Raw genomic sequence first — 14,885 nt, 5'->3', positions numbered from 1 at the left:
AGAAATATTTCTTGTTGGTCTTCATAAAAAATAAAATTATCCTTAAAAATTGAAACTCCTTTTATGGCTTTGTACTTGTCATACTCAGCAACATAAATATGCTCTGGTATATTTCCTGAAAGTGATCTTAAACTAGAGTTTAAAATTTTTAACTAAGATTTCCAAATTTCTTAAATGATTCTAATCTGAAAACGGTTAATTAAACATTTGCTTTTGGTGTTTCAATCAAATATAAAATAGATGTGTAAGTAGATATATTTGATGTAAATAATGTCAACTGAAATTTCTTTTAATTTTAGGGAAGGAGCATACTAAAGAGTGTGGATTTATGAGATGCCTTGAAATTAAATGAGATATTTAAAAATATAAGTGAGAGGGCTTCCCTGGTGGCGCAGTGGTTGAGAGTCCGCTTGCCGATGCAGGGGACACGGGTTCGTGCCCCGGTCCGGGAAGATCCCACATGCCGCGGAGCGGCTGGGCCCGTGAGCCATGGCCGCTGAGCCTGTGCGTCTGGAGCTTGTGCTCCGCAACAGGAGAGGCCACAACAGTGAGAGGACCGCGTACCGCAAAAAAAAAAAGAAAGAAAGAAAAATATAAGTGAGCTTATTAGGGTTTTTTATGTATATGACTACAATTTCAAAGTAATTTTGTAAAGTAACAAAGAAATCTATAATTATTTTCCAAATAAGTTCTAGAAAATCTAATGAAAACATAATTGAAATGTAAAATTTGCATATAAATTTGGACTTTATATTTCAAAGCTTACAAATATGTTGTAGAAAAGAAAAGTGCTGTTCATTTCAACTTATAACTGCCTACAAGGGCATAAAATCTATGAAAGAACTGAAAACAGATGTTTCAACATCAGACTGACTAATTGTTAGCAAGCTAGTAATTTACAGAGTATCCTCTGGTCATTTCATCAGTAATAGGATATACTAGAATTATTAAAGGAACTAGACTTTATAAAGGTATAAGGTGGAATCAGACAGGAACAAAGGATTTCATATTTAGTTTTTCTATAAGAATGTAGAGCCCAAGAATAGTAAATAACCAAAGACACCATTCCCTTTATTGTGAAGTCCATATAATGATGATCTTTCCAAATAGTTTGATTTATCATGAAATATATAGATACAATACTTAAGACGAAATCTGTTTTCTCCTCTCAGCCACTGATTTCCCCTGTGTTTTAAGGCAAAGACTTGAGTATCCAGTTTCCTCATATGTCATATGAAAAGGGTAAATTTGATGCTTTAATGAATAACTTGTGAGGATTAATTAGAAAATACAGCGATGCTTTATAGAAGCAAGTGGTACATAACATAGAGCAGAATTTATTAAGCTTTTAAAACTGCACTGCTTCCTTAAAAATGAATAATGATTTTATTCATAACCTAGATAGGGAAGAAGACAATAATAGCACCCAAAATAACAATGAGCAAGCTTAGTTCCATTGCAGACCACATTACCAAGGTATGCGGTTAAGCTTAAAAAAAGAAAAAAAAAAGTTTATGACCTGCTCTCAGCTCTCAGTCCCTCTGTGAATCAACTTTATCCTCATGGTTGGCTCCCATCCAGGGAGCAGTTTGAAGCCTGACATGATCAGACCACAGCCTACACAGAAAGAGCAAGCATCTCTCATAGAGATGGATGAGGAAAGGAAGCTCCTTTCCCAGAATTCCCAGTAAATATTTTCTTGCAACTGTCTGACCTGAATTGGGTCTCTTCACCTGTCACTGCGGCTAGGAAATGGGACTCACCCAATGGCTTACGCTGGCCAGCCCTCACCCCTGGAATTGGCTGTATAGGCAATTCTATCCAAACTGAAAGGCTAAGACTGGGGTAGCACTGATCAGTTTGTGACAAGAATATGATTTCTGAGCTCAATACGGAATTAAATAAATATTGTCTATAGCCACTTACAAAACATATGTATATTTACTTCTATTCTTCACTCTGTCCTTTGAATGTCTTTTTTCTCTAAAATTAACACCCTATTTGGTTAATTCTCATCTTTCCTATTTGTGAACTTTATTTTACTTTGGATGAGCTTTCATGACAGGCAGAATTCTCTCTCAGAGGAAAATATGGTGCTCCCCTCAAATTCATATGTTGGTTTTAAAGTGATTTTATTAAGAGGTGAGACCTATGGGAGGTGATTAGGTCATGAGGGTGAAGCCCACTTGAATGGCATTAGTGCTCCTATTAAAGAGATATCCAGAGAGATCTCTAGCCCCATTTACCATGGAAGACACAGGGTGAAGGCATGGGCTATGAACCAGGAAGAAGTTCATGACCAGAAAATGATCATGCTGGTACCTTGATACTGAACTTCCCAGCCTCCAGAACTGTGAGAAATAAATCGTTGTTGTTCGTAAGCCACCCGGACTGTGGTATTTTGTCATAGCAGCCCCAAAGGGCTAAGATAGATGGTATTAATAAACTTTCCAAATCAAGAAATTCACCAAGGATCCTCAGTTACACTTTGGGCACACACAAAAAAACTGTCTTGTTGAAAACAAAACTTATTTAAATTTTTGTTTTGCAAGATATAACATCATATGACTGATTATATGCCTGCGTGCCCACCTAAAGACACAAATTAGGCCCCTGTCATTGAAAAGAAATGCACTAACCTTGTTTTTCTAGTTTCTTTTAACTTTGTTTCTGTGAGAGTTTGTGTTTGGAGGAGTAGTAAATTTAAAGCATCTCAACAGTTGTTGAAACCTCTTTTTTGATTTTTCCAAACTTGGTACTGCTTCCCAAACTTTTGACCGCCATCTGCCACCAGGGACCCAACAGCTGCATCTTGCATGGTTACACAGCAGTAAAGACAAAGGCTTATGCAGCACACAATTGGCTACCATAGTGAATGCATGCGGCCCAGTTATACAGTCCATTAAAAAACTCAAACGTTTACACCCATACAAGACAATGTCTATCATGTTCATGCCACTTCTTCCCAAGCAAAGCCCTGCTGTGATTCACTGCCCCCGCCCCCAGGAAGCCTGGCCTTTATTTACTGCTTCGCACATGCAGCTTCATTCCTCCAGCAGCCTTCCGCATCAGGATGTCATTGTTGTGCTGGAGGAGTGTGCTGGAATGGAGACACTTCATGATCTTTCACTGCTTAGGGCCAGTTGGGGAAGCTTGGGGTAGGAGCTGCTCCCAAGTCCCCAAGACTCTTCCACAAGGATCGTAAATTCCACACTTATTCCTCAGCTGTTTGTTCATATCAACAACAATAACAAAAATGCTGGTCATAAATAGCACTGAACAAGCAGCAATGCAAGACCCAGGTTGGAACCATCTAGTAACGTATTTGTTCTCATTTAATCATCTACCCACTTAACATATGCAGGAAAATTTAATCATTTCCAGCCTGCGGCTGCTAGATAGCAGCAACGCAGACAGCGGGAGAGTCTTGAAAGCTGTGAAGCCAGTATAAATGTAACAGGTCAAAACAAATATCTTAGCACCTGTTGATCTTTAAAGGCTCTTAGCAAGCCATCCGTTCTCTTCCCAAGGGACTTGAAGACAGCCGTTCCTGGATTATTTGGATTTTTCATGGTCTTTTAGCCACTATTCAACAAGTATAATAAAACACCACATCCATTTATTCTAACAGGAATAAAAATCACGGATCAGTGCCTTGTGAGACTAGAATTCCAAACAGAAATATTTTGTATAAATTCAATACTCATAAAGCTGATTTCTACATATTGATTTTATATGAACTTCAAAGGGCATAAAAAATTACAAAGTAGAATTTTAAGGAAGATACCTACAAGGTGGTATGAACCAATTCCAGAAGATTTCAAAGAAGCTTGCTGTTTTTGTTTTGCTTTGTTTTGTTTTCCCACATTCTGGGAAAACAAAGCAGGAACCATTTTTACCCCATTCCAGGACCTCCCATGTGATATTTGAGTGGAACTGGACTTAAAGGACCAGGGAAAGGAAGAGTGTCTTACTAATCACAGTAATAGGTTTGTTTCCTTTTGGGCCAGGTTTTTTCTTATCCTAATAACAGCAGCAGCACTAATGACATCAACAATAGCTAAGGCATATTGGACACTGAGGTTCATGCTGGGCATCCTGCCAGCATATAGATCACCTTTATGGATACCTTCTGTCTTAAATCTCATCACAACCTTGTGATGCATTTATTTCCATTATCCTCATTTTATAGAGGAGGTAATTTACGCAAAGATAGGTTAAATAACTTCCTCAAGTTCACAGGGCTGGTTAATGGCAGGGCTGGGATTTGGATCCAAGTCCCTCCCGCCAGCCCCACTCCTGGGTCCAGAGTGCATTTTCCTCCACTAGCAATATCCACCGTGTACTAATATTTTGGTGTCTTTCCCTGATGATGAAATTAGCATCAGGGTTATCTCCTGATATGGAAAGACTTTCTTTGGGAAGTAACAGTTTTTACTGGCAGATCTCATTATTTTCAGCTTTCCCAATGTGTCTTGTTAAAACACTCTCCAGAATATCAGAAAAAAAGCCTATATTTAAGGACTTTCTGTCGGATTAGGTATATTAAAAGTAAAATGGCAAGTGTTTGAAAACATTCCTTTGGCATTCTTCTTGTTTTCATCTTAGGACCATGTAAAATCATTTGTAAATAAGAATAAATAAATGAGGAAATAATTGATACTGAGCTTGTCTTTCTCCTCATAATTAGACGACAGGTTTAGTTGCTTAATACTGTGCCTGGTTCCTGATTGTAAGATGTTGTTCTCCGAGAGGAATGAAGAAGGGACACTGCTCATTTAAAGCTTCCGGTACCTTTTCCTGTTCCTGGAGATGGATTCAGAATCTTTCTTTCAACATGGCAGAGAGAGTATAGTGGTCAAAGGCAGTGCCTGCTTAAAAATAAGCTATAATATGTTCTTAGGTTAAGTCCTTTCCTTTACTTTGGAAAAGACAACTTTGAATGAGGCGTTTTAGGCATGTAGACATGTATTTTGCCCAGAGACAGAAAGTACGGGTACCCTTGGTAGAATTGGAATTTTATGAGCCTTTTTTTTCCAACATAAATTTAGACTAATGTCCCAAACATTGCAGTCTTTAAGACTGAATGATTCAGGCTGTGGAGACTGCACTGCAAAACACAGGACACCTTACTCTACAGATGGAGTTGAGTATGTTTCCAGATGATATGCAAGTATGTGTTCTAATGCATTCCAGGAAAACAGGAGCCCAAACCCCAAGACACAGTGTGGGACATGATCAAAGGGTCTCCTATAGGAGAAAGAGAAGTCAGACCTTTCTCCTAATACAGAGTTTAGGAGAAAGATGGCTAATAGACGACTCTTGTGAAGGTCATGGCAAATAGACCTTCGGAGGAAGTGAATTTCATGTTTTCTCGTTGCAATTGCCTTATGTTATCCTCAAGTCTTGTAACTAAGAAATGTTAATTTTGCTTCAGATTAATTTTTTTGAAAACCTGTTTCCAAGCTTAGGTAAAGTAGAATCCCAGAAAAGTTACAAGTCAGAACTGCCTAGGGCAGTTTTCTGGGACCAGAGATGGCAAGCAACAACAAGTTGAAAGGGAACAGATCATTCCTGGGAATTGTCCAAATACACTTTTCCTTTATGTTACAGGGATATTATCTTCTAAGTGGCATATTTCAGATGATTCAGGGAGAAAACTGGGCAGAGCTTGAAGCTGTGCTTTCCAAATGAGTTGCCGATTCTGTAAAGGAAATCTATTGTCATCTGCTCTAGATTATCTTGCTGTGACAACAAAGCCTAAAGCTGGCTGGAGAAGAGGCCGTGAAAGGGGAAGTGAGAGTATGGTGTCCTCTTTTCCAGACCTGGGAGGCTCTCCTTCTACTGGTCTTAAAGGGAATTCATCAATGAGTATTAATAACACCTTGTATTTTTGTAAATTATTAAACTATAAATTAAAAAAAGAAACTAGCATTTACTTTTGGACTTACTATGTATAGCTACTGTACTAAGTGCTTTACACAAATTATTTAAACTCCAGAGCAACCTCATGAGGTAGACACCATCATTATTCCCATTTTACAGATGGGGAAACTGAGGCTCAGAGATGTTAACTAATGTGCCCAAGGTCACACAGCCAAGAAGTAATGGAGTCAGTTTGACTCCAGGGTGTGATCTCATTCTCACCATATACTACACTACCTCTTGCTTCACAAAGCATTTCCCAACCTAGAAAATGTGTTTGATCAGCCTGTAAGGTAAATAAGAAATATGTGGTCATTCTCCATTTTTCATAAAAGGACACTGATGTTCAGAAAAATCATATTACTTATCCTGACTTGCTTATTGAATTGTTGGCAGAGGAGGGACCAGAACCCTATTCTCTTGACTCCTGGTTCTGTGTTTTTGCCATTCCTTCACAACTAAAGGCAGCAACATTAATTAGGTACTTATGTAACTGTAATCATTCTGCTGGTTCATATAGAGGAGAATTAAAGAAAACATAGTCTTGACACACAAGAAACTTAAAATCTCACCACAGATACGAAATTATCTCTTTTTCCCACAAAATTTTTTTAACATCTTTATTGGAGTATAATTGCTTTACAATGTTGTATAACAAAATGAATCAGCCATTCATATACATATATCCCCATATCCCCTCCCTCTTGTGCCTCCCTATGAACAGTCTAATCATGCCAGACACTGTTCTAGGTGCTGGGAATAATTGATGATAAGATGCAGCTGCTTCCCTTTCAGAACTCATAGCGCAGGGAAGGAGGTGAGCATAAGAATAATTTCAATACCATGCAATAGAGACTGTAGAGAGACAGAAGTTCTTTACTCTCCCTCGCTAGTGTAGGGTATCTGGGAAATCTTCACAGGAGAGGTAATACAAGAAGCACATTTAGATTGATAACTAGGAATTTTCCAGTTGAGAAAAGTGGGGAGTACATCCTATGATGGGAATTGCATCTGCGAAGGCCCAGAGGAAGACAAGAACCAGCACAGCCTATTTGGAGAGTGAATCAATACTAGTGAAATATGACCTGCTTAGGACCAAATGGAAAGAGCGGGGGCTGGGAAAGGTGGACATAGGCCAGGCTGTGAAGAGTCTTCATTAACCTGTTACAAATGTCAATGAAGAATAGCTGGTTGTCAAGAGAAAACGATGCAAATTCAAGAAAGGATGAGGGGTTTCCCTGGTGGTGCAGTGGTTGAGAGTCCGCCTGCCGATGCAGGGGACACAGGTTCGTGCCCCAGTCTGGGAAGATCCCACATGCCGCGGAGCGGCTGGGCCCATGAGCCATGGCCACTGAGCCTGCGCGTCCGGAGCCTGTGCTCCGCAACAGGAGAGGCCACAACAGTGAGAGGCCCGCGTACCGCAAAAAAGAAAAGAAAAGAAAAGAAAGGATGAGGTGTGTTGTGTGGGGTTTGTAGGAAAGACTCCTTTCTAATATCCACAGTATATTCCCAAAATACAAAGTTGCTGATTTTTAAAAATTGTCACCCGGCAAATCATTGCACTCTGACCAGAAACAACTGGCCAATGGGTCTGAGTCATCAGGATTGTCATAATCCACATCTGTGAATGTTTTCCAGCATTATATTCTGATGTCTACATTTGAACTAATTTGCTACTTTACCATCTGTTTAAAAATGATCCTCACAGTCAGATGCCACACATTTGGTCATGCACAATGCAAGTTGTTTTGTTTTTTTTTTAAAAAAGCTCTTAAGAGTGTGTATGTCTGTGTGTTTGTATAAGGAAGTGAAAATAATTATTCAAAACAAACAAGGTGGATTACTTTTATTAATATGTGTGGAATGATATGGCAGTGCAGTGGTGGTAGGGGCGTAAGCAGGAGAAGGAGGTATGCAAGAATGTTTGCAATTGAGAAAGGACAGGTAAATTAGCATTCTCTATTCTGATTGCTACAAATGCCTTACCTACCCTCATTTTCTACCTCAGAAAAGCAATTAGAAGCCTGGATATTAGTAGGCATTGTATTTTATTTGGCTCTTTTGTATGATGTGAAGAAATCAAGAGGTTTGTGTATGTGCATGTATATGCAAACATGCATGCAAGCATATTTATGTGTGTGTGTGTGTGTGTGTGTGTGTGTGCACTTAAAGGTGCTGGCCTGACATGAAAAGATGCTCAAAATTGCTAATTATTAGAGAAATGCAAATCAAAGCTACAATGAGGTACCACCTCACACCAGTCAGAATGGCCATCATTAAAAAGTCTACAAACATTGTAAATCAACTATAGCTCAATAAATTTTTTTTAAAGTCTATGAATAACAAATGCTGGAGAGGATGTGCAGAAAAGGGAACCCTCCTACACTGCTGGTGAGAATGTAAGTTGGTGCAGCCACTATGGAAAAGAGTATGGAGGTTCCTCAGAAAACTAAAAATAGAATTACTGTATGATCCAGCAATCCCACTCCTGGGCATATATCTGGACAAAACTATAATTCAAAAAGATATATGCACCCCTATGTTCATAGCAGCACAACAGCCAAGACATAGTAAAAACCTTAATGTCTATTGACTGAAGAATAGATAAAGAAGATGTAGTACATGTATACAAAGGAATACCACTCAGCCATAAAAAAGAACAAAATAATGCCATTTGCAGCAACACTGATGCAACTAGAGATTATCATACTAAGTGAAGTAAATCAGACAAAGACAAATATCATATGATATCACTTATATGTGGAATCTTAAAAAAATGGTACAAATGAACCTATTTACAAAACAGAAATTGAGTCACAGATATAGAAAATAAACTTATGGTTACCAAGCGAAAAGGTGGGGAGGGATAAATTGGGAAAATGGGATTGACATAATACACACTACTACATATAAAATAGGTAACTAATAAGAACTTACTGTATAGCACAGGGAACTCTATTCAACACTATTCTGTAATGACCTATATGGGAACAGAATCTAAAAAAGAGTGGATATATGTATATGTGTAACTGACTCACTTTGCTGTACAGCAGAAACTAACAAAACATTGTAAATCAACTATACTCCAATTTAAAAATTAATTCAAAATATGTGGAATCTAAAATATGACACAAACGAACCTATCTATGGAACAGAAGCAGACTCATGGACATAGAGAACAGAGTGGTGGTCACCAAGGGGGAGGGGGTTGGGGGAGGGATGGAGTGGGAGGTTGGGGTGAGCAGATATAAGCTTTTTTATAGAGAATGGATAAACAACAAAGTCCTACTGTCTAGCACAGGGAACTATATTCAATGTCCTGGGATAAGTCATAATGGAAAAGAATATTTTAAAAAGAATGTGTGTGTGTATATATATATATATACATATATATATATATAAACTGAATCACTTTGCTGCACAAAAGTAATTACCATAACATTGTAAACCAACTACACTTCAATTAAATAAATAAATCCTCATTACAATTAAAATGAAAAAAGAAACAGCATTAGCCTGAAAATTCCACTGGTCAACAGATTTTTGTAGAATTTTTCTGCCCACCACACCAGCTAAAGACTAATTAGAATGTTGAATATAACAAAATACTCCACTTTCACAGAAAAGGAAAGCGTATAGCAACCTAACACTTATTACAGTAGTTCTCCCTTATCTGAGGTTTTGACTTCCATGGTTTCAGTTACTTGAGGTCAACAGTGGCCTGAAAATATTACATGGAAAATTCCAGAAATAAACAATTCCTGAGAGGAGACTTGGGGGCCATTTTGTGAAAAGGTGAAGACTGAGCAGTTGTGGCCACGTTGCCGACCTCGAGCAGCAGTTGGCTTCTCCACGTAGAACCTGGGAGTAGGAGATTCAGAACCGAATCTCTTCTCCCTCCTGCTCCTGTGAGATTTCTTTGATCTTCAGGTACATTTTTCAGCTTTGTGAGGCACGTTACCATCAAAGACAATGGCCAGCAATGTTACCAACAAGACAGGTCCTCACTCCATGAACTCTCGTGTATTCATGGGGAATCTCAATACTCCTGTGGTCAAGAAATCTGATGTGGAGGCAATCTTCTCGAAATATGGCAAAATTGTGGGTTGCTCTGTTCATAAAGGCTTTGCCTTCATTCAATATCTTAATGAGAGAAATGCCTGGGCTGCTGTGGCAGGAGAGGATGGCAGAATGATTGCTGCCAGGTTTTAGATATTAATCTGGCTGCAGAGCCAAAAGTGAACCAAGAAAAAGCAGGTATGAAATGATCTGCAGTGGAGATGTATGGGTCAGTACCAGAACACCCTTCTCCATCCCCTCTACTCAGCTCCCCTTTTGACTTGGACTATGACTTTCAACGGGATTATTATGACAGGATGTACAGTTACCCAGCACGTGTTCCTCCTCCTACTACTGCTCGGGCTGTAGTGCTCTCAAAATGCCAGCGTGTATCAAGAAACACCTCACAAAAGGGCAAAAGTGGCTTCAATTCTAAGAGTGGACAGCGGGGATCTTCTTCTAAGTCTGGAAAGTTGAAAGGAGATGACCTTCAGACCATTAAGAAGGAGTTGACCCAGATAAAACAAAAAGTGGATTCTCTACTGGAAAGCCTGGAAAAAACTGAAAAGGAACAGCGCAAACAAGGAGTAGAGATGAAGAATGATAAGTCAGTAGAGGAGGAGAGCAGCAGTTCCCTGAAGAAAGATGAGACTAAGGTGAAGATGGAGTCTGAGGAGATGCAGATGACTCTGCTGAGGAGGGGGACCTACTGGATGATGATGATAATGAAGATGGGGGGATGACCAGCTGAAGTTGACCAAGGATGATGAAAAACAGGCTGAGGAAGAAGAGGATGACAGAGACAGCGCCAATGTCGAGGATGACTCTTAAGCACATAGTGGGGTTTAGAAGTCTTGTCCCATTATTTCTTTACCTAGGCACTTTTCTAAGATCAAAATTTTCACCAGATCCCTCCTCTAGTATCTTCAGCACATGCTCACTGTTCTCCCCATCCTTGTCCTTCCCATGTTCATTAATTCACATTGCCCTGTGCCTAGTCCCGTTTTCACTTCCTTTGATGCTCCTAGTAGTTATGTTGAGCCTTACCCTGTAATTTTTGCTTTTAATTTTCATACCTCTTTATGACTTAACAATAAAAAGGATGTATGGTTTTTATCATCTATCTCCAAAATAATCTCTTGTTATGCAGGGAGTACAGTTCTTTCCATTCATACATGAGTTCAGTAGTTGCTTCCCTAACTATAAAGGCAATCTCATTAGTTGAGTAGCACCTGAGAGCAGCTTTGAATTAGAGGTATGCATGTTATACCCCACATAAGAGTGCTGTGTGTGGCTGTTCAACACAAATGTAACAATGTATTTTTGTGAATGAGAGTTGGCATGTCAGATGCATCCTCTAGAAAAATAATTAGTGTAATAGTCTTAAGATTTGTTTTCTAAAGTTGATATGGTGGGTTTTTTTGTGAACAGCCTGATGTTTGGGACCTTTTTTTCTCAAAATAAACAAGCTCTTATTAAACCAGGAATCTGGAGGAAAAATAAACACCCTGTTTTTTTTATTTTTGTATTTTGTAATTGTTTACTTCAAATTCTTTGTTTCACAGTGGCCTCCACAAAACCCCTAGAATATACTAGATATATTTTTCTTTGAATCATAATTATTATGCATACCAACATACACTACTCAAATTATGTTTCATTGGCGTGGGTTTTGTATTAAGGAGACAAGTAACTTTGATGTGAAGTGGAGATTCTTTTGCAAAAATGGCTCTTAGATCCTAATGAAAAAGTTTGGGAACTGCATTAAGCCTTTTCTTCAATGCTTTGTGGTCCAACTGACACCGTTTTTGAGATTTTTTTTGCTGTGTGCTGAACTGTTTCATCCTTAAATAGAAAGAGGCTCAAACATGTCAAGATTTTAGGAAAAGTGAAACAACTGGAGAATAAAACCTCTATTTTCTTCCCCCCCCAAAAAGCAAATCCTAAGTTTAAGATGTTTTGCCATTCTGAATGGCATAATGAAAGCTCATGCCCTCCTACTCCATCCCACCCTGGATATGAATCATCCCTTTGTCCACTGGATCCCTCCCTTTAGTTACTTAGTAGCCATCTAGGTTATCAGATCAACTGTCATGGCATCACAGTGCTTGTGTTCAGGTTACATTTACTTTACCTAATAATGGCTCCAAAGTGCAAGAATAGTGATTCTGGCAATCTGGATATGCCAAAGAGAAGCGGTAAAATGCTTCCTTTAAGTAAAAGGGTAAAAGCTCCCTACTTTATGGGAAAGAAAAAGAAAATCATATGCTGAGGTTGCTAAGATCTAAGGTAATTGTGAAGAAGGAAAAAGAAATGCATGCTAGTTTTGCTGTCCTACCTCAAACTGCAAAAGTTATAGTCACAATGCATGATAAGTGTTTAATTAAGATGGAAAAGATATTTTGAGAGAGAGAAACCACATTCACACAACTTTTATTACAGTATATTATCATAATTCTATTTTATTATTGTTGTTAATCTTTCACTATGCCTAAGTTATAAATTAAGTTTTATCATAAGTAGGGAAAAATGTATTATAGATAGGGTCAGTACTAGCCACAGTTTGAGGCATCCACCGGGGAAATGTACCCCCACAGATAAGGGGGACTACTGTATATACAATGATTGGTAAGGGGAAAAAATGTCAGTGAAGAAATCTTATTTGGTAAAGTGAAGTACAGGAATTAGATTTGATTATTTCTGGAATGTGAACTAACCCAGTAAAGGAGACCCTATTTCCTGATTTAGGGTTTTCCGTGGTCAGTCGCTCACTGTGACCTCATGGACAATAAATGATTTTTGTTTTCTTCAGAAAAGAACAAGTAGATGGTTGATTTAGAGGCTGTTGGACTGGTTCAATTTTCAAAACAAGTGATTTATTGTGGATCTTTCAGAATTGCTCTTTTAATAAGTTGTATTTTGTTTTTAAGGAAAAGCAATGATAACTGGGATTTGTGGTCCTCTGGCGAAGTGGAGGAAAGTTATCAAAGGACAAGCAACACCGCCTTTCTTTATCCCATTTTTGCCTAGAAGAAGAAACATGTTTCAAGTCCTGCTGAAATCTAACAAGGACACAGAGCTACATTGTTATTTGTTCCCAGTTGAAGGTCAGTCTGCAACAAGCTTGTGGCACCCAGGAAGCAATGCAACTCTGTTTAGGGTCTGGTAATAACACTATCCTTAAATCTATGCCTGAGTTGTAAATTGAGAAGAAAACCTTCCAGCAGCCACCCCATGATCCTTTTTAAAAAGGCAATTTCAAAAAGTTCAAGAACCTTCAAGGTGCAGGCAATTCTTTGATATTTACAATGATTGTGATTAAAAGTCATTAGATTTAATTATGTGGAAATAAAGATTCTTCCTTTGAAAAAAATGCAACTAAGTAAAATCATTCATCGTGCGTACTTTGTCATGAATGTATTTGTGAATATGCATAAAACAGGGTGGCTGTACCAAATGCTTTTCCCCTATAGGCTGCTTTTCACTATTCCTTTTTTCTTTTTTCTTTCTTTCTTTACTTTCTTTCTTTCCTTCCTTTCTTTTCTTTCTTTCTCTTCCTTTCTTTCTTTCTTTCCTTCCTTTTCTTTCTTCCTTCCTTTCTTTCTTTCCTTCCTTCCTTCTTTCTTTCCTTCCTTCCTTCTTTCTTTCTTTCTTTCCGTCCTTCCTTCCTTCTTTCTTTCTTTCTTTCCTTCCTTCCTACCTTCCTTTCTTTCTTTCCTTTTTCATCTTTGGCTGCATTGGGTCTTGGTTGCTGCGCGCGAGCTTTCTCCAGTTGCAGCGAGCGGGGGCTACTCTTCCTTACGGTGCACGGGCTTCTCATTGCAGTAGCTTCTCTTGTTGCAGAGCACAGGCTCTAGGTGCATGGGCTCAGTAGTTGTGGCTTGTGGGCTCTACAGCGCAGGCTCAGTAGTTGTGGCCCACGAGCTTAGTTGCGCCGCGGCCTGTGGGATCTTCCCGGACCAGGGCTCGAATCCATACTCCCTGCCTTGGCAGGCAGATTCTTAATCACTGCGCCATCAGGGAAGCCCTGCTTTTTACTATCTTTATGAAAGAAAATGAAACCAAGTGATTTTTAGGGATAAGTAAATGCATTTAAAAATTTTTTACCTCAGGGTTTGGAAATTAAATAAGTAAATTTTATTTCAACCTCCTTAAATTCTTAGCAAGTGTTGAAACATACTAAGGGGAGCTATATTTAAATACTACAGGAAATAACAAAATCAAGTGTGTCTTCTCAATGGACTTTGCTCATTGAGTGTTTTCTCCCAGGTACTAAAACTGCTAACATGGTACAGTGTACCAAGGATAATAAATACCTTCATGCATAACACCTCTCCCCATTTCCTCACTCATGCAAATATTGTTAATCAGTCACAGTACTCATTTATGGTAAGTCTGGACATTACTTCGACACTCTTCTCAACAAAATATGTCAGACTGTCACTACCAAGTCACTGAAGCTAGAACTTGTGATAAAATAAATTTGCCCTTCTGTACCAGACCTTGCATGAACTTGAGTCATTTCCTCTACTGCAAGTGAATGTATATACCATAAGCTGTAGAGACTAAAGGAAGAACTGAGAGTATTCATTCTGATGGTAAAATAGACCTTCAGACTGAGCAGCAGAATGGCTATTTTTCTGTAGGTGGTGAGCCTGTCTCTGTTCTTCGATTCCATTCCTTCCAGTACAAGCCCCTTATTTCACTAGTCACTTCTGTATTCTTCCTCTGGCCTCTCTTTACTCCACATTATTTCCCCTTGTTTACAGAAGGACTGGAATTCCAAGTTCTGCCATACCTTAGAAATATGAGAGGCCCCAGAACAAAACTGATCAAATTAGAAAAGTCATAAAAATTCTACAATTCTGTGGTCCATATTTTGTAATAATTTACTGGATGAA

The 14,885-nt window shown here is 38.7% G+C and overlaps 1 pseudogene; it reads left to right on the top strand.

Annotated features, from left to right (window-relative positions):
• The first annotated feature begins 9,897 nt into the window (after positions 1-9,897).
• On the top strand, positions 9,898-10,822 carry LOC132506985 (heterogeneous nuclear ribonucleoprotein C-like; annotated as a pseudogene).
• The last annotated feature ends 4,063 nt before the right edge of the window (positions 10,823-14,885 follow it).

Source organism: Lagenorhynchus albirostris, chromosome 16 (genome assembly GCF_949774975.1).
Source record: "Lagenorhynchus albirostris chromosome 16, mLagAlb1.1, whole genome shotgun sequence".
In the NCBI taxonomy this organism is placed as follows: domain Eukaryota; kingdom Metazoa; phylum Chordata; class Mammalia; order Artiodactyla; family Delphinidae; genus Lagenorhynchus; species Lagenorhynchus albirostris.
This window is presented reverse-complemented; position numbering and strand designations above follow the sequence as displayed.